The sequence below is a fragment of the Pan paniscus genome, chromosome 5 (assembly GCF_029289425.2).
Source record: "Pan paniscus chromosome 5, NHGRI_mPanPan1-v2.0_pri, whole genome shotgun sequence".
NCBI lineage: Eukaryota > Metazoa > Chordata > Mammalia > Primates > Hominidae > Pan > Pan paniscus.
The window spans coordinates 151,121,442-151,140,633 of record NC_073254.2 but is presented as its reverse complement, the minus strand read 5'-3'; the positions used below and the strand labels follow the sequence as shown (position 1 = coordinate 151,140,633).

At 38.5% G+C, this 19,192-nt stretch overlaps 1 long non-coding RNA gene across 1 annotated transcript in view; it reads left to right on the top strand.

Moving 5' to 3' along the window:
* Positions 1–311: 311 nt before the first annotated feature.
* Positions 312–19,192, top strand: part of LOC117980704 (uncharacterized) — a 37,934-nt gene continuing 19,053 nt past the window's right edge. Inside the window, exons 1-2 of the long non-coding RNA XR_008625776.2 lie at positions 312–3,544; positions 3,646–3,770. This is a non-coding gene — a long non-coding RNA (uncharacterized LOC117980704). The remainder of the gene's footprint in view (positions 3,545–3,645; positions 3,771–19,192) is intronic.

The following is a 19,192-nucleotide window of genomic DNA, read 5'->3' as shown; positions in this document are numbered from 1 at the left end:
TTATGAATATAGACTCTTATCAACACCTACCATGTGGAGGAACATTTTAATTACCCAAGTCTGAAAAAGGAATTTTTCACAGAGCTTCTCTTAGAAATGACAGGGAGAAAGGGAAGTACAAGGTGAACCTTGGACATCTTCTTGTGCCAAAAAGCAAAGACAAATGGGGACTATCAAAAAACACAAGGACTAGCGAGAAACAGCTTTCTTTGAGCAAATGGGAGATAATCTGACATCATAAAAGGATAACACCTGTAATTATTGTAACATACTGAATACAAAATCTATATACCCATAATAATACTCAAAAAATGAGGAAGAAAAACTAGTAGGCCACCATTAAAGGTGACAAGTACGCAATTCCTTAGTCTCCTTACTCTAAAAATTAAAGGGAAAGAAAGATTTACCGTGACTTTTTAGAAGTAGTAGTATGGGAAAGCTGCTTTGCACAGAAGAATTTTCAATAATAAATATAGAAGACTTAAAATAATTGGAAAATTACCATTTTGCCACCACAACTGATAACTGATTGATGCAAAGATCATCAATATATTCTAAAACCATTACATGAAAGGTTAATGTGGACCAAAATATTTATAAGTTGCCAAAATACTACCCCCCACAAAATACTTGGTAATTTCTCAGGAGAGAACATATTTTTACTCCATGTAAATAAACCTGGTTGTCACCACCTTTATCGTGATTAAACTCAGCATCATTAATGGTGGACAATCTGTGAAAGCTCCTGTGAAAGCTATATCATCACTGCAAGGTAGTCTTGCCATAAATATTTCACCTGAAGCTGCTAAGGCTTTAAATATAATTTTCAGATTTCCAGAAATGCAGGAGATAGAGGTACAAGTAAAATAACATGATGAGGAAAGAATCAGACCAATCCAGAATGTGTGACATTCTAGAAAATAATTGGCTCAGGCTTTTCAAAATCTCGGTGGGGTGTTGTGGTCCAGGAACAGTGTGGTAGCTTAAAACTAAACCCTTCCAATCCAGTTGTTTTGGCACTGTGCCAGTGTATATTGTCCTCTGGGGAGAAAAGGGCTGTGTACTAATAGTCAGGGAGGAATGGGCAGAACATACGGAGGGAGAGGGAAGTGTGGACCAGAGGATCCATGCCCTCATGAGTCATGCTGCAGGTGGACCTTCGTTAAAGCATTGGGCAACCTGGTTCTTTTTTGCTTTCATAAAACAAATTAATACCTATGAATTCATCTTTTTTTTTTTTTTTTTTTTTTTCTGAGACGGAGTCTCGCTCTGTCGCCCAGGCTGGAGTGCGGTGGCGCAATCTCGGCTCACTGCAAGCTCCGCCTCCCGGGTTCCCGCCATTCTCCCTGCTCTACTTCCCAAGTAGATGGGACCACAGGCGCCCGCCACCACGCCCGGTTAATTTTTTGTATTTTTTAGTAGAGACGGGGTTTCACTATGTTAGCCAAGATGGTCTCGATCTCCTGACCTCATGATGCGCCCGCCTCGGCCTCCCAAAGTGCTGGGATTACAGTTGTGACCCACCGCGCCTGGCCGAATTTATCTATTTAATTGATTTTCAATATTTACTGGTTCTGTCAATAACCAAACATCCTATAGGGATTTTTAAGATTTTTAAGCCTCTATGTCAGTTTGCCGATTATCTCTAACCTTAACTCATTCTCAGCACCATTTAGCAGGTATTAGAGTTTGTTTCCCACATCAGTACATTGAACTGTCCTACTGCTGTCACAGGGGACCGCAGCTATGGTCAAGATCAGTAGGAACTGTCAGTGACCTCCTTTGGGGAACAGTCCCTGACCCCACCCTTCTACTTGGGTTAGGTACTCCACCTGAGGGCTTTAATACTCCTTGTGCCCGCTCTGACCATCCCTTTTGCCACATTTTTCTGTTTCATACATTAGACTTTACGCCACTAGAAGGCAAAGACTATGTTTTAAAGTCTTCGTATTCCCAAATGCATAGAGATTGCTCAATGAATAGACATTCAATGAATGAATAAAACTTTTATAAGCATCCAGATCTATTAAGTACTCAGATTTGTCAAAAAATAAAGCAGCACTCCCAGATAAATTTCAAAAACAAAAAGAAAGAAAGAAAGAGAAACAATATCACGGGTAATCTTAATGTCCTAAAGTTTTATCGGCAAACAGCCTGTTGCGTGGCAAGAGTGGCGCCATCTTGAAGCAAAACCTCCATGAAGATCAATGTCTGGCTCCCGCATGCAAAGGTGTTCTGCAGCAAGGTTTTTAAACCAAGCATCTAGCATAGACAACCCCTCATAAAGATGCTTATCTAACCTCCCCAGTGGTCATAAGTTTGAGATGGGACCAACTGCCCAAGTCTTAGAATACTTTCTGGAGGGTGGATGCGAGGATGTGTCATCTCATGGCCTCTGGAGAGTCACTTTGGTTCATAAGACCCTGTTAAGTATTTCTTTCTGAAAAACTGGATTTGTCAGTCACTTTCTTCAGCCTCTCAGCTCCCACAACCCTTCAGGATAGGTTTGCATATACCTGCTCACGCCTGAACAAGCTTCTCCAGCTTAAGGCTAAAAATTAGCCAACACTAACTTTAACATCTAAATGTTTTTTCTTTTTTAAAAATTTTTTAATTTCAATTTTTTCTTTTTTTCCCTGCAAAGCCAACTGCAAGTATAACATTAACATCTAAATCTTAATAGCTAAATGAACCTACCAACTCATGCCAAGACGCCAGTCCTTTGTGAAATTCCTCCAAAATACTTTTGGGTTTCCAAGTGGTGTCTGGCAAAACTAATCTAATGAATCATTCTAAGCTACCACCTGTTCCCAGCCCTTGCTTCACTGAGTTCCATTTGTCCAATCTTGACTCCGGAAAGTCCTCTGCCCTCGCGCACATCAGCTGCCTGCTAATTCACCTGGCCACAGTGGATTCTCCCAGTCTTCATGGTGACATCTCTTGCAAATGAAAAGAACAAGGTCAGCTGGGCACAGTGGCTCACGCTTGTAATCCCAGCACTTTGGAAGGCCGAAGCGGGTGGACCACCTGAGGTCAGGAGTTTGATACCAGCCTGACCAACATGGCAAAACCCTGTCTCTACTAACGATACAAAATTAGCCAGGCGTGGTGGCACATGCCTGTAATTCCAGCTACTCAGGAGGCTGGAGCAGAGAATCGCTTGAACTCAGGAGGCAGAGGTTGCAGAGGTGCAGTGAGCCAAGATTGTGCCTGGGCAACAAGAGTGAAACTCCATCTCAAAAAAAGAGAAAAGAACAACTTCTCCCTACACATTACACTCTGCTAAGAGTAGAGCAGATTGAGCTGCATCACAGAAGATTTTTGGGACCTATAAGAACTACAGAATTCCTTGAGATACAGCAAGTTTCTTTACAGACACTGCCCCATTTCCCCCAGAGGGCAAGGTACAATGATTGATGAAATAATTGGATGGGAAGTGTTCAGGTTCAGATTGCCACACTGTTCCTGAAACATGACCCATTTCTGACTTTCAGGAACTACTACTAAATTGACTCATTCACCCTGCCCGACTCCTTTCTTTATGGTGAGTTCTCTCTTCAGGTCCCTCATTTCTCTTTTGTGATACGGTCCTGACCCAGTGAATTTCTACCAAAACAATTGACTCTGTTTTAATTCTTGCCCTAGGATGTTCCTTGGTCCCCATAGAAACTACAGTTGCAAATGGTTACAAAAAAGGATGACATCATGCAGTTCTACAAGACATGGCCAAATATCAGTACAAAGCTAACTGGGACCCTTGGTGACCCAAGGTAACTCGGGGTGACATTTCATTTTGCTGGAAGAAGAATATGTGTTTAACATGTAAGCTTTTCAATTAATGTTTGAGTATAATATTTTTAAGAAAGCACTACACCTATTTAATAATAGACTTATTTCAGTAGTCAGACACAGTTGAAGGGCCTGGTTAATAACAGAATGCAACATTTTAAATTATTTTAAATATTTCTAACTACAAATCTAAAATTTTATGTAAGTAACATGTTGTTTTATGATATTTTTAAATTCAGAAAAACTTATGGAATAAAATGTAAAATTATCTATAATTGTATCTTTTTAGACATAGATATACATACACATATAAACACATACTCCTGCAGCATATATTTTATAAAAATGAAATCATGTCACATTATGGCATCATAAGCTACTTTTGTCTTTTACAAGATATTGTGACTAATTTCTCATGTCATTAAGCATTCTTCTATATTTTATATTATTCTTTCAATCATGCATTTTTTTTTTTTTTTTTTGACAGAGTCTTGCTCTGTCACCCAGGCTAGAGTGCAGTGGCATGATCTTGGCTCACTGCAACTTCCGCCTCTCGGGTTCAAGCAATTCTCCTGCCTCAGCCTCCCTGGTAGCTGGGACTACAGTCGCCTGACACCACACCTGGCTAATTTTTGTATTTTTAGTAGAGACCAAATTTCACCATGTTGGCTAGGCTGGTCCCGAACTCCTGACCTCAAGTGATCCACCCACCTCGGCCTCCCAAAGTGCTGGGATTACAGGCGTGAGCCACCGCACCCAGCTCAATCATGCATATTATATCCTTATATAAATATATCATAATGTATTTGACCAATTGCCAATGTCATTGTTCAACCTCATTTAAATTCATCTCAGTTTTTCTGTGTTAAAAATAATTCTATGATAAGTACATTTTTCTGTAATTAGTTTAAATTTTTTAATTATTTCCTTTTTTTTTTTTTTTTTTTTTGAGATGGAGTTTCACTCTTTTTGCCCAGGTTGGAGTGCAATGGCATGATCTCAGCTCACTGCAACCTCCATCTCCTGGGTTCAAATGAGTCTCCTGCCTCAGCCTCCTGAGTAGCTGGGATTACAGGCACACGCCACCACGCCTGGCTAATTTTGTATTTTTAGTAGAGATGGGGTTTCGCCATGTTAGCTAGGCTGATCTCAAACTTCTGACCTCAGGGGATCCGCCTGCCTTGGCCTCCCAAAGCTCTGGGATTTACAGATGTGAGCCACCACACCCAGCCTTAAATTATTTATTTAAAATAAATTCCCAGAAGGAGGTGTGATAGGTAATAGATTCTAAATTATTACAAGCCTTTTGAAATGTGTTGCCAAATTATCCACCAAAAACTTCATGCAAATCTATATGCTTATAAGCAGTTCATGAAAGTTTATTATCCATCCCACTAACCCTCATTTTCTATTTACAATGTTCAAATGGCTGTTATTTTACCTCTTATTTCTTTTATTATTAATAAATCTGCATATTATTTCATGTGTTTCATAACCACTTGCACACCTGTCTTTATAAAGAGCTTCTGCTTATTTTTCTTCTAAATCGTTTATCTTTTTCTACTACTTTATAAAATCCATTATTTTATTATATTTTTAACTTTTGTTTTAGGTTCAGGGGTACATGTGCAGGTTTTTATATAGGTAAACGCATGTCACGGGAGTTTGGTGTACATATAATTTTGCCACCTTGATAGGAGGCTAGTTACTTTTTCTGATCCTCTCCCTGCGTCCACCCTCCACACTCAAATAGTCCCCAGTGTCTGTTGTTTCCTTCTTTGTGTCCACTTGTTCTCATTATTTAGCTCCCACTTACAAGTGAGAACATGCAGTATTTGGTTTTCTGTTCCTGTGTTAGTTTGCTAAGGATAATGGCCTCCAGCTCCATCCATATTCCTGCAAAGGACATGATTTCATTCTTTATTATGGTTGCATAGTATTCCATGGTGTATAGGTACTATATTTTCTTTATGCAGTCTACTGTTGATGGGCATTTAGGGTGATTCTATGTCTTTGCTATTGTGAATAGTGCTGCAATGAATATATATGTGTGCATGTCTTTCTGGTAGAATGAAAATCTATTACTTTAAATACTTTGTCATATATACTGAAAACATTTCCCCTAGTTTGTTATTTGTATTTTAATTCGTATATAGAAGTTTATAATGTGCAGAATTTGAAAATTTGTATGTAGTCTTATGTATTAATTTTCCTTAGTGGTTTTATTTCTTTGCTCTAATGATTTAAATGTTTTCCTTTCATTCCCTTTCATTTAAATGTTTCCTTTCCTCTATGGATTGTTTATAGTGGCTTCTACTTCTTTACTTCTGAACTTATTTGGTTGTATCTTATGAGATAGGGACTTTTTCTCTAAAGAAATCAAATGTCCAAGTGCCATCATGACATACAACCTATGGTCAAGAACTTCAAGGTCTGGGACCAGATGCAGTGGCTTAGGCATGTAATCCCAGCACTTTGGGAGGCCAAGGTGGGCAGATGACTTGAGGGCAGGAGTTAGAGACCAGCCTGGCCAACATCTCTACTAAAAATACAAAAAAATTAACTGGTCATGGTAGCACATGCCTGTAATCCCAGCTACTCAGGAGGCTAAGGCAGGAAAATCGCTTGCATCCAGGAGGCAGAGGTTACAGTGAGCCGAGATCGCGCCACTGCACTCCAGCCTGGGAGACAGAGCCAGACTCTGTCTCAAAAAACAAAAAAAAACAAAGCAAAATGAAACAAAAGAACTTCCAGGTCTATTTTCCCCACAAATCTACCTGCCCTGTCTCTTTTTCTCAGGTCATACTTTTCATCAGTCAATCTCACAAACTAAACTATGCTCATGTACTAAGTCCCAGTGAATTATTTTGGCAAAAATAATGGCAGGAAAGCACTCTGTACACCTGATATACATATGCAGGCAGCCACTTAGCCATTAAATTACTCCGATTTCTCTTCGTTCAAACCTCAGTTCTGGTCCTTGTAACCACACCATGAGCAGGGAAGGCTAATGGAGCAGCAGAGGGAGACAAGACGCATGAATATGGAGTTCCCTAGGATTCAGGTAGTGTGGCCCATTCACGCCACGAGCATTTAATTCTAAGTATATTAATGTATGCTGCTTCTTTCCCCTGCTTCTCCATGAGGGCAGGGATTTTATAGTCTCCATCCAAAGTCTAGTATACAGGAGTTTCTAAATAAATGTTTATTGAGTTAGTTATTTAATGAACTTTCTAGAGATTGAACCTAATCTTAAAGAGTCAACTCTAATGGAAGCCAAGGATGGAGATTTTGGAGGTTTGAAGGCCTTTTGGCTGTTGTTTTTGCCTGCTCATAAATCTAATAATACCTGTGGACATTTACTTCTAGCATCATAAACTTGTTACATTTGTGGATATCGACTCAACATTTGCATCGCTAATTCATTCCTCAAGCATTACCCATGAAATGAAGGAATATTGTAATTAGTAATTCTTGGTACCCTGCCTATTTTCAATAAAAAGAAAAAGAAAAAAGTAAGCAAGAAAGAAAAGACAGCCAGCATATTCAATTACAGTATTGTCACATGTAAATAATCTGAGCAACCAAAAATAAGCCATAAATGTGTTTACCAAGATAAATTATTATAAACGATCTCAAGCCTCAAATTTGTCCAGAAATATAACTTATTTATTAAAGTGACTACGTATTTAATAACACAATGCCAATTGGAGAGAGGACACCTTCATGGCAGACAGAACATTTTTCTAAAATCATGTCATGTAGAAAATTATCCTAATGCCACATAGCCTCCAAGTCCACTGCCAGACAAGCTATCACAGAGATCATGGAAATGAAAGACTTCAAGACCAAATTAAACTGTTCACATCAACAGTTTATTAAATCAACTTAAAACACATAGCAAGAAACGGGGGAAACAAGCAGCATACATTAATATACTTAGGATTGGATGTTCGTGGCATGAATGGGCCACACTACCTGAATCCTGAGGAACTCCATATTCATCCATCTTGTCTCCCTCTGCTGCTTCATTAGCCTTCCCTGCTGGTGGTGTGGTTACAAGGACCAGAATTCAGGTTTGAACAAAGGGTTCCATATATTTAAGGCTGCCTAAGCCACTTGCTCTATTGGAAGGATGCAAGGACAAGTACATCTGGCCACAGGGGCCTCATATATATGCAATGACTCATGATTATTAGGCATTTCTTTATCATTCCATCCCTTTTAACATGCATCTACATTTAACATATACATACATACTTTACTTACTAACCAGTTATCTATGTGTAACACATCTTAGTTCATTAATTTCAGTTTTCTTCTATAACAGATCTTAATGTTCTCAAACAATATAACATGTGCATGTTACAAATCTCTAACACAATTCCCTGACTGCTTAATCGGCTGTTGTTGTACCAAACTTTTATAACTCATCTTGAGTTTCAACTTGGCATGAAAATCCTCCAGAAAGTTTGGCCCCAACTTTTGGTGTTCATTTATTTTTCCTAATAGTGACCAGCTCTGATTCTGGTTATTTCCAAAGTAACAGTAAAAGGAAAATGTTGTTTACCTGTCTAGATTTTCCTCTCGCTCCTAAGATCTGTACGTTTCCCACCCACTTAGATCCTTATTAAAAACTCCTTTACTTGAAATGCATCTTTTTATTCATCCTTGCTCTTCTTAATTCAAAAGAAAGAAGGAAAGAAGAAAGAGAGAGAGAGAGGGAGGGAAGGAGGGAGGGAGGGAAAGAAGAAAGGAAGGAAGGAACTAAGGAAGGAAGGAAGGAAGGAAGGAAGGAAGGAAGGAAGGAAGGAAGGAAGGAAGGATGAAAGAAAGGAAGTCAGTTAGTTTATTAAGGTCTCAGCCTGGGCCTATTATTAGGTGGAACAAGTGTTCTCATTCACCTTCCTTTTCCCTCATTTGAGTTTTCTGCGGCCAATTCTGCCACAAAAATTTTGAATTTCCACAGTAGGCAACCATGAGAAAGCACTGCCTCCCTATTCTCCCTCAGGACTCTTGCTGAATATATCACAGGCAGAGTGACCAGCTGTCCTGGTTTGCCCAGGACTGTTCAGTTTTAGCACTGAACGTCCCATATCCCAGGAAACCCCTCAGTTAGAGAGCCAGGAAGGGCTTGGAAGGGGAGGTAATATTTAAGACCAGATTTGAAAATGAGTGGATTAAGGGCACAACACATTCCAGGGTTGTGAAGACAGGACTGTGCAGGTAGATGCTAAAGAGAGTGGGTCTACCAGTTTGGCTGGTTTGAGTGACAGAGGACTGGGAGACAAGGCTGGAAAATTTGGTTGGGACCAGATTATGGAAAGTCTTAAATGCCAGGCTAGGCAAATGGGACTTTATTACATCAGAATTGGAATTTGTTCAAGAACTCTGACCTTGGAACTGACATGATGAAGGATAACTCTGGAAAGACACATCTTTCAGGTCTGTGCAGGATTTATTGGAGGGGACAGAGAATCAAAGCCCCAAGCCCAGTTAGTTCACTGCCATACTACAATAATCCAAGTATAAGGGACAGAAATGTAAACAACAGTGTTGGCCTAGAAATGAAATAAAAGTGATAGAGTTAAGAGTTTGCAAGACAATAGTAAGTGAAACTCAGCAATTGATAATGTGGAGAAAGAGAAAGAGTTGGCTGACGCCAGAACATTAGAAGCAGAGTGAATTGGGTATTCCCAGAGAAGCCCAGAACAAAGAGGATGAGGAGTGGAAGAATGGAGAGAGGGGTGAGAGCGGAGTGAGCAAGATGGCGGACAGTGTGTGCTGAGGAGTGGGATCCTTCTCTGGATCTCAGATACCTTCAATAAAGTCAATAATTAAGTTCACCACTCTTAGTTGTGAATGATTTTGTTCTGGAAACCAAGGAGATGGCTGAGAAACACAGAACACACGAGGACCCCCTGTGCCTAGAGGCTGAAAGAGTCCTGTGATTATAAACCCCTAAGAATTGGCAGAAATCTTAGGGAGGGGCTAGACTTTCACATGCCATCAGAATTTGAGTCCCTTTAACTAGATCTTCAGAGGTGGGAGTGACATTGAGCTAAATTCTATTTAAATGCTAAAAAGGAACCAGTAAAGAGAGACAGTAAAGGAAAAAAACTGGCTGGGCGCGGTGGCTCATGCCTATAATCCCAGCACTTTGGGAGGCCGAGGCGGGTGGATCATTCCAAGTCGGGAGTTCGAGACCAGCCTGACCAACATGGTGAAACCCCGTCTCTACTAAAAACTACACCAGGCATGGTGGCACGCACCTGTAGTCCTGGCTGCTTGAGAGGCTGAGGCAGGAGAATTGCTTGAACCCAGGAAGTAGAGGTTGCAGTGAGCTGAGATCGCACCACTATACACCAGCCTGGGTGATGAAGTGAGATTCTGTCAAAAAAAAAAAAAAAAAAAAAAAACTGAATAATGGGGGTGAGAGGTATAGAGTCTGTTCAAATGAAGGCAGTGATCTCACACAGGATGGAAGCAAGTTAAGGAAAGATGGGTCCTGCTAAGTATTTGGATGGGTCGTGATTAAGGGAACTACTTTCTAAAGATGTCAATTTGCTTGATGGAAATAAGTGAAGTCATTTGCTGGGAGGAGAGGAAGACACTGAGGAAGGACTCTTGGCAATTTGGAAGTTATAGGTGTACAAGTGATCATTGAAACTATGGATGTGGATGAGGTCACCAAGAGAGGGTATATAAAGTTAGAAAATTAGAGGGCTGCAGATGGAAGACCTTCACTATCTTTGCGATTAGAATCTGAATTTTTTTTTTTTTACATTTTGTCAGCTGCCTGAATTATTACATACTTAATGCATTTCTTCTTTTCTGGCCAAGAATAAGAAATAAACACTGTTGAGGACATTTACATCCAGAACATTGATTCTTTTTCTTCAGTTAAAATAAAAGAGATCATTTACTTATTATGAGGTATACTCTAGCTTGTATTATTTACTCAGAAGATAATGATGTCTTATATTGTGGATTTTGAGATAATCTCTATTTTTATACACTGAAGTAGTTAGTGTTCCTGACCACATTTTGAGCAAATGCCAGATTGGCAGATTAGGCTTAACAGCTCTAATTAGGCTTCCTGAATTTGATTAGTGCTAGGGATTAGTTTCTTCTTTGATAGTTTATTTCACAAGATTTCTTAGTTTGAAACTGTGTTTTGCTATTTTTGGTATCATATACATCATATAAACCATCATTATACATTCCAATAGACCATTCTTCATTGATGATTTGTTGTTGTTATTCCCTGGTAAGATTTTCTGAATACTAAAAGGAAAATATTAAGAGCGATATCAAATTTCACTTTCTGGGTCATCAGGGCTCTATATTACTATTTGTTGGTTTCATTATCTTCCTAACGTGCCAGAAATTATTGATGCAGTTTATGTTCAAACTTCTCATTGTTCATTCTAAAATGTGTGTTACAATTGTTTTTTCAGGAAGATATTAACATAGATTATAGTAATAGGATATTCATATCTGGGCTAGCAGATTTTACATCTTATTCAACTTAGTCATCTCATTGCTTATTTGGCATAAGTATTCCTCGTTTTTTAGTTGTGCAATTGATATTTAAAACAGGCATCACACAAGCCTTAACTGGCAATGCTAATCTTATTTGCATTCCAATTAGAGTATAATTGACAATTACACTATGAGGTTTTCTTTGAATATTGTAAGAATTAGAAGATACAAGAAGTGGAAAAAGTAGTAAAACTTTAAGAGTACTAGAGAGAAATAGAATCAGAGTGGGAGGAAATTTGAGTCTATTTTCCCTTACACAGTAAAATATTTCCTTACAGATGGTCATCTATTTGAATACATGGTCCAACTAAAAGCTCTTTGTCTAAATATTGTGTGGTTTCAAACGGCAAGTATCTTCATTGTCTATTGATTGATCTAGTAATATAGTGAAAGACAAAATAATTATAGACAACCAAACTGCAAAAATTCCTTTACTATAAAGTATTAGCTACAAGGCAGGCATGGTGGCTCATGCCTGTAATCCTAGCACTTTGAGGGGCAAAGGCAAGTGGATCCCTTGAGCTCAGGGGTTCAAGACCAGCCTGGGCAACATGACAAATCCCATCTCTACAAAAAGTGCAAAAATTAGCCAGGCGTGGTGGTGTGCACCTGTAGTCCCAGCTACTTAGGAGGCTGAGGTGGGAGAATCTCCTGAGCCCAGGGAGGTGGAGGCTGCAGTGAGCTATGGTTGAGCCACGGCACTCCAGCCCAAGTGACAGAGTAAGACTCTATTTCAAAAAAAAAAAAAAAGAAAGAAAGAAAATATTAATTACCCAAGGTCCTCTGATTTTTTTCATTCTTTTATCACTTCAGAGCAACAGTAAATTTTATAGACATAATTTATATATATATAAACCATGTATAATACTATGCCACTTTTAATTAATATCTTTCAAATATCTCTCTCAAATAGGTATTTTATATATATAATAATTTGTATTATATTATAATGCCTTATTGTGTTAATATGCAATCATTTGTTTAACCAGTCCCCAAATCTTGAGCATTTCCAGTAGAATCCACTTACAAATATCCTCGGATTTTTTTCTCTTTCATTTGTATCATTTTCTTGATCCATATACCAAAAGTAAATTTATCAAATTAAGAGGAATGTTCCATTTTATGGGGTTTTGGGGGTTTTTTGTTTGTTTATTTTTGTTGGTTTTTTTTTTTTTGCGTAGGTAAAATATGGTAGTCATATGATGACAATCTATACAGCAATTACAGAGGATGGACTGATCTACATTAACTAACATGCACAGATCTCAAAAACATCATTAAGCAAAGCAAACAAATTGCTAAACAATTCAATATACCATTTGCATTAAACACACTATTTCCAATGAGTTCATATATGTATGTAAAAATGTTAAAGTCTAAATGGAAGTATAACAAACATAACAGCCATTAAGAGGGGAAGGGACAGAAATGGGGAGTGGTTGGTAGCTGAATGAGAGTATCTTTATAACAACCTAGTTTCTCAAAAGGATAATGAATTCATGCATTGCTTGGGTAATTAGAATGGATTTAACTTTTAAAACAAAAAAGCTGGCTGGGCGCGGTGGCTCATGCCTATAATCCCAGCACTTTGGGAGGCCAAGGTGGGTGGATCATGAGATCCAGAGATCGAGACCATCCTGGCCAACATGGTGAAACCCCGTCTCTACTAAAAATACAAAAATTTGCCTGGCATGGTGGCACATGCCTGTAATCCCAGCTACTCAGGAGGCTGAGGCAGGAGAATTGTTGAACCCGGGAGGTGGAGGTTGCAGTGAACCGAGATCACGCCACTGCCCTCCAGCCTGGCGACAGAGTGAGACTCTGTCTCAAAAAAAAAAAAAGCAAAAAAGCCATATACAGATTTGAATAAAAGAGTGATGGTGTTCATGAATGAGTGAAGGCTGAGCTCATCGCACCAGGCTTTGCTGCCTCTGCATGACCCTTGTAGCTAATGAGGTTAGTTCCTAAAAGGAATCTCACATGTGTTAGGCTGGGATGTGGCCCAGCATACCTCTCCCGTATTTCCTCACAACCCAGATTGGTGCTCAGCCACCCGGTTACCATACATGATTGAAGCTACAGGCTTCCTCAGGCGCTCCACTTACCAAGTAGACCCCATCAGTGCCCTGAAACTTTTGGTTTTTTAATTTATTTTATTGTATTGTATTTTTTAAGAATAATAAGTAGCATAAAAAGCATCTGCTTCCCCAAAGCCCTTACTACACTGGGTTTATTATTTACTTGATGTTTCCTAAATCATCAGCAGTGCTGACATTTTTCTATTGGTCAAATATTTATCAAATGCCTAATAAATTCCCAAAAACTCACTGTGTCTTGTAAATAGGCGTCATTTGTTCAAGGGGCAGCATGGTGAAGTGGTTAAGGGTATCACTTTGAAAGCCAGATTTCTATCTGTGAAAAGCTTTAGAGGCAGGCCTCTCATAATATTACAGTTTCCTGTAAAATTAAGTATGAGCCCTTCAGCTGTGGATCTGAGGCCTGCCACAATTCATTTCTACACACTTTTTTTTTCTCATTGATAATTAATCTCTAACATCTTTCAAATGGATCAAATTAATAATTTTTTGTTCCCTATCTTTGAAAACGATGTCCAACAACTATATTGTAGTGTATAATACTTTCACCTAAAATGCCTTCTGTATCACCTGAAGGAAAAGTTTCAGTCTTTCCTTTTATGACCGTCTCATATATCCCCTTCATCTGATCTTTCCAACCAAATAAGGATACTTTCTACTCTGAAAACTTCCTCTGCTTTATTTTTACCTCTTTTGGGGTGGTTAAAATATTTTAGCTTTCATTATAAATAATTCTCTTACGAGATAGTTAACACTTTAAGGGAGTCTAACACTTTGCTTAGCACATGGGACAGATTTGATTTTTTTTCCAAAATAAATGATGAATTGACTGATCCATGTTCACACACCGAGGCCTCATTTCATCTGTGCTAAAAACGTGAAGTGGCAAATCCAGGAAATTTCCAGATAATTAAAAAAATTAATTGATTTTCTAGCAATTTCCTGACCAAAGCCTTCAAGAAACTACACTTCTTTTTTTTTTTTTTTTTTTTTTTTTTTTTTTTGAGACACAGTCTGGTTCTGTTGCCCAGGCTGGAGTGCAGTGGCACAATTTTGGCTCACTGCAACCTTTGCCTCCTGGGTTCAAGGGATTCTCATGTCTCGGCCTCCAGAGTAGCTGGGACTACAAGTGTGTGCACCACACCTAGCTAATTTTTTATAGTTTTAGTAGAGACAGAGTTTTGCCATGTTGGCCAGGCTGGTCTCGAACTCCTGATCTCAGGTGATCCACCCGTCTCGGCCTCCCAAAGTGCTGGGATTACAGGTGTGAGCCACCATGCCCAGTCTTCTCTTTTTTCTTAATCAATATTTGCCTCATTTTCTCTGTGGAAATGTGACTTTCATAGATCCCAGGGTTGAATCTCAAAGTGTTTGCTCCCAAGACCTCGATGTAATCGGACAAAAGGAAGAAACGCATCATTGGCTTCATTCCGCTGTCTGGAGGGCTTAGCACTTTATATCCCTCAACCCTGGCCTCTGGTGTACTCTCCACAATTACTGGGCTCTTGTTTGTTGACCCCTCTCCAATGTATTTGACTTATTTTGGATTGATTGCGTCCCCCCTGCAACCCCTTCATTCCATTTTTTCTCCTCTTCTAATTTGGAAGTGATATTCTCTATGTTGATTGTTTTAAAGGAGTTATCCTAAATAATTAACAGGCATACTTAAAAAAATCTAAAGTTAATGTCTTTACCTTCTCTCCAAATAACACAAGGACCTTCAAAAATTTTAACTTCGACTACTGCCCTGAATTATATGCTGTTATAATCTCTCTTCTCTCTGACAATTGTTAAAAATCATCTCTTTATCTTTGGAGCTTTATAGTTTTAGCAATCTAAGCATGAATTTATTTTACTTATTCTGCTTGAAAACATTGGGCTTCCTGATTCTGAAAACTGGTATCTCTCAAAAGTTTAGAAAAAGCACCCATTTGCTATTTTATTATTGTCTATTTCCCCATAATCTTTTTCTTTCCTTCTTCCAGAACTCTAATTATGTTACGAAGTCTGACTTTGTCCTCAATTCCCTTTAGACTCTCTATACAGTAGTTCCCCCTTCTCTGTGGTTTCACTTTCCATGTTCAGTTACTCACAGAACAGTACAATATATCTTAATATTTTGAAAGAGGCGAGGTGTGATGGCTCACACCTGTAATCCCAGCACTTTGGGAGGTTGAGGCAGGTGCATCACTTGAGGTAAGGAGTTCAAGACCAGCCTGGCCAACATAGTGAAATCTTTTCTCTACCAAAAAGACAAAAATTAGCTGGGTGTGGTGGCACATGCCTATAATCCCAGCTACTTGGGCGGCTGAGGCATGAGAATCACTTGAATCCTAGAGGCAGAAGTTGCAGTGAGCCCAGATTGTGCCACTGCACTCCAGCCTGGGCAACAGAGTGAGATTCTGTCTCAAAAACCAAGAAAAAAAAGATATTTTGAAAGAGAGGGAAAGACCACATTCACATAATTTTTATTATAGTATATTGTTATAATTGTTCTGTTTTATTTTTAGTTATTGGTGTTAATCTCTTACTGTGCCCAATTTATAAATTAAACTTTATCATAGGTACATAAGTATAGGAAAAAACAGTCCTATATATGTAAGATTTAGTACTATTTGCAGTTTCAGGCTTCCACTGGGGGGTCTTAGAACATATTCCCCTCAGATAAAGGAGGACTACTGTATTTTCCATCTCTTTGTTTCTCTGAGCATAATTTTAAACAAGCCCATTAAATGTTTCTTCCAGTTCACTAATCCTTTCTTCAGCTTTGTCTAATATGCTATTTCTCCAGCTTTTGAATTTTGAACTTTAGGTATTATATTTTTCATTCCTAGGCCATCCATTTGGTTCTTTTTCAAATCTACTTGAATTTTTTTCTAGGCTATTGTTCCTGTTTGCAGGTTTTTACTTCTTTAAACATACTAACCACATTATTTTCTAGTCTATATTTGATCATTCTAATATCTGAAATCTTTGCATATTTTATTATAATAACCTTTCTGGCTTTCTTTCTGGTTCATACTTACATTACCTTTATTTCTTATATGTTTTGTGATTTTTTTTTTCATTGTGAGCTTGTATTCAACCTTTATCTGAGGAAATTCTTTGAAGCCTGGTTTGAAGTTGCATTCCTCCAAAAAGAATATCATTTTATTTGTGTCACCAGGGGGCACTATTAACCTGGAACAACTTAAATTCCTTACTTGGTGTTTCATACTACATTGGTAGGGTTGCCAAATAGAATACAGGGCATCCAGTTATGTTTACATTTCAAATAAACAAGAAATTATTTTTTGTGCAATATTTGGGACATACTTATACTAAAAAGTATTCATTGTTTATCTGAATTCAAGTTTAACTACGGATGCTCTATTTTTATTTGCTAAATTTTGCAGCACTATGCATCACTAGCTTGAATCTGGCTTTAGACCCACATAAGCGCTTGGTTGAGTTTATGAATTCTCAGAGAATTTTTTTTCCTGTTCTCCCAGGGCAAAAGTTGAGAGAGGCAAGTTTTCAATGTCTTCTTCTTTAGATAGACATATTTCTTGCTCACCTGTATACTGAGAGTGTTGCCATTAGAAACTTAGCTCTATGCAGGGATCACCTATTAGATTCCTCACCATAGGCCGATCTGTTATCTTCTGCATACCATTTCTCAAAATGTAAATTCAAGGTCCCTTAGGTTGACCCTTAGGGTGAAAACATGCCTCAGAAATCATTTACCTTTCAGGAGTCTTTTCTTTTCTTTTTTTCTTTGTTGTTGTTTCCATAGATTCCTTACAGTTTTGCCTGCTATATAAAAGCATTTAATGTATTATTTATACAGTATATTCAGTTCTTGGAGGTTTTTTCAGGCGGCCAGTAGGAGAGAAGGTATTGGGAGTGGGGCCATTCAGAGTATCTCAAATGCTATTCCATCAGAACTAGATATCCTTCAAACCGTTCCTGCTGAATCTGCCTTCTGGTATTCTTGGTGTCTCCTTGAAGTTTCAGTGTTCCGCATCAGTACGTGGGTCTATTCCAGAGTAGTTAGTATCGTGTGGCTTTGCTTTCATACTCTGCAAAAACTGGTGATCTCTACAGTGACAGAGTACAAGACCTTGCTCTAAGCTCAATCTAATGACTTTGGGCATGGTACCACATTAATTTCCTACCAGTGCTCTTTCTCTGATGCTAGAATCTAGTTCCCTGTGACCTAAATTCTTGGGGAGTTCTACAGTGTATTAATCTAATGCTGCCACCACCACTACCTCAATACCTCAGCATGTCTTCTGAGTTAGTCCTCAGGAATCCCATTCAAATTGGTGTATCTTAACTACAGTTTCTGGAAACACACCTAAGATTCCACATGGGATTAGCCTTAGATTCGTTTTTTAGTTTCTTTTAGGAAGATCAGTTTTCAGATCAGGATTAGATTCCACTGGGCAACTCTACCTTCATGGGTGAGTGACTAGCAGCTTCTTCCTCATCCCTATCAGTCCCAGTGTCAGAGGTTTAGTTTGTCTTTCTTCCAGGCCCACCCAGCACAATACACCTTCAGTGGTGTGCTAGAGCTGGCTTATACCAGATTGCAAGAGTCAACTTTTAAACTTTCAGGAATCTTGAGTGCTGGTTATTAAGTCCAGCTATTATTAAAAATTAAATTAGGGAGACATAATTAAATAAATTATATTTAAAACAATGGTAACTATAAAACTCTTAGAAGAAAACATAGGAGTTAATCTCTCTGCTTTGGATTAGGCAATGATTTTTTAAATATGACATGACATCAAAAGTGCGAACCACAAAAGAAAAATTAAATAGGTCGGGCGCAATGGCTCATGCCTGTAATCCCAGCACTTTGGGAGGCTGAGGTGGGCAGATTACTTGAGGTCGGGAGTTCGAGACCAGCCTGACCAACATGGAGAAACCCCACCTCTACTAAAAATACAAAAATTAGCTGGGTATGGTGGCGCATGCCTGTAATCCCAGCTACTCAGGAGGCTGAAGCAGGAGAATCACCTGAACCCAGGAGGTGGAGATTGCAGTGAGCCGAGATTGCGCCATTGTACTCCAGCCTAGGCAACAAAAGCGAAACTCCATCTCAAAAAAATATAACTAAAACTAAAATAAATACATAAATCAAAATTTAAAAGTTTCATGCTTCAAAGGACAATCTCAAGAAAGTGAAAGTACAGCCGATATAATGGGAGAAAATATTTGCAAATCATACAAGGGCCTTCAAAAAGTTCATGGAAAATGCATATTATGAAAAAATTATGCATGGATTTCAAGTTGTTTTTGCACCAAAATAAACTCATACTAACTTGTTATAAAATATCTGAAGAGGATCTACATTGGGACACTAAGAAGGCTAAGACATCAGTTTGAAAAGAGCTTCTATCAGAGCAATATGACTTCTGCTAAAATTGAAGCAAGAATAAACATCAAATTTATGGTGAAATTTTGGTGAGAGAATGGTGAAATCATTAATGATTTATGAAAAGTTAACGAGAACAATTTCCCAAAGAAATCAGCAGTTTACAAATGGATAACTTGGTTTAAGAAGGGATGAGACAATTTTAAAGAAAAAGCCTACAGTGGGAGACCATCACATCAATTTTCAAGGAAAAAAATTAATCTTGCTCTTGCCCTATCTGAAGAGGATTGACAAATAACAGCAGAAACAATATCAATACCATAGGCATCTCAATTGGTTCAGCTTACATGCTCCTGATTGAAAAATTAAAGTTGAGGGCTCGGTGGCTCATGCCTATAAT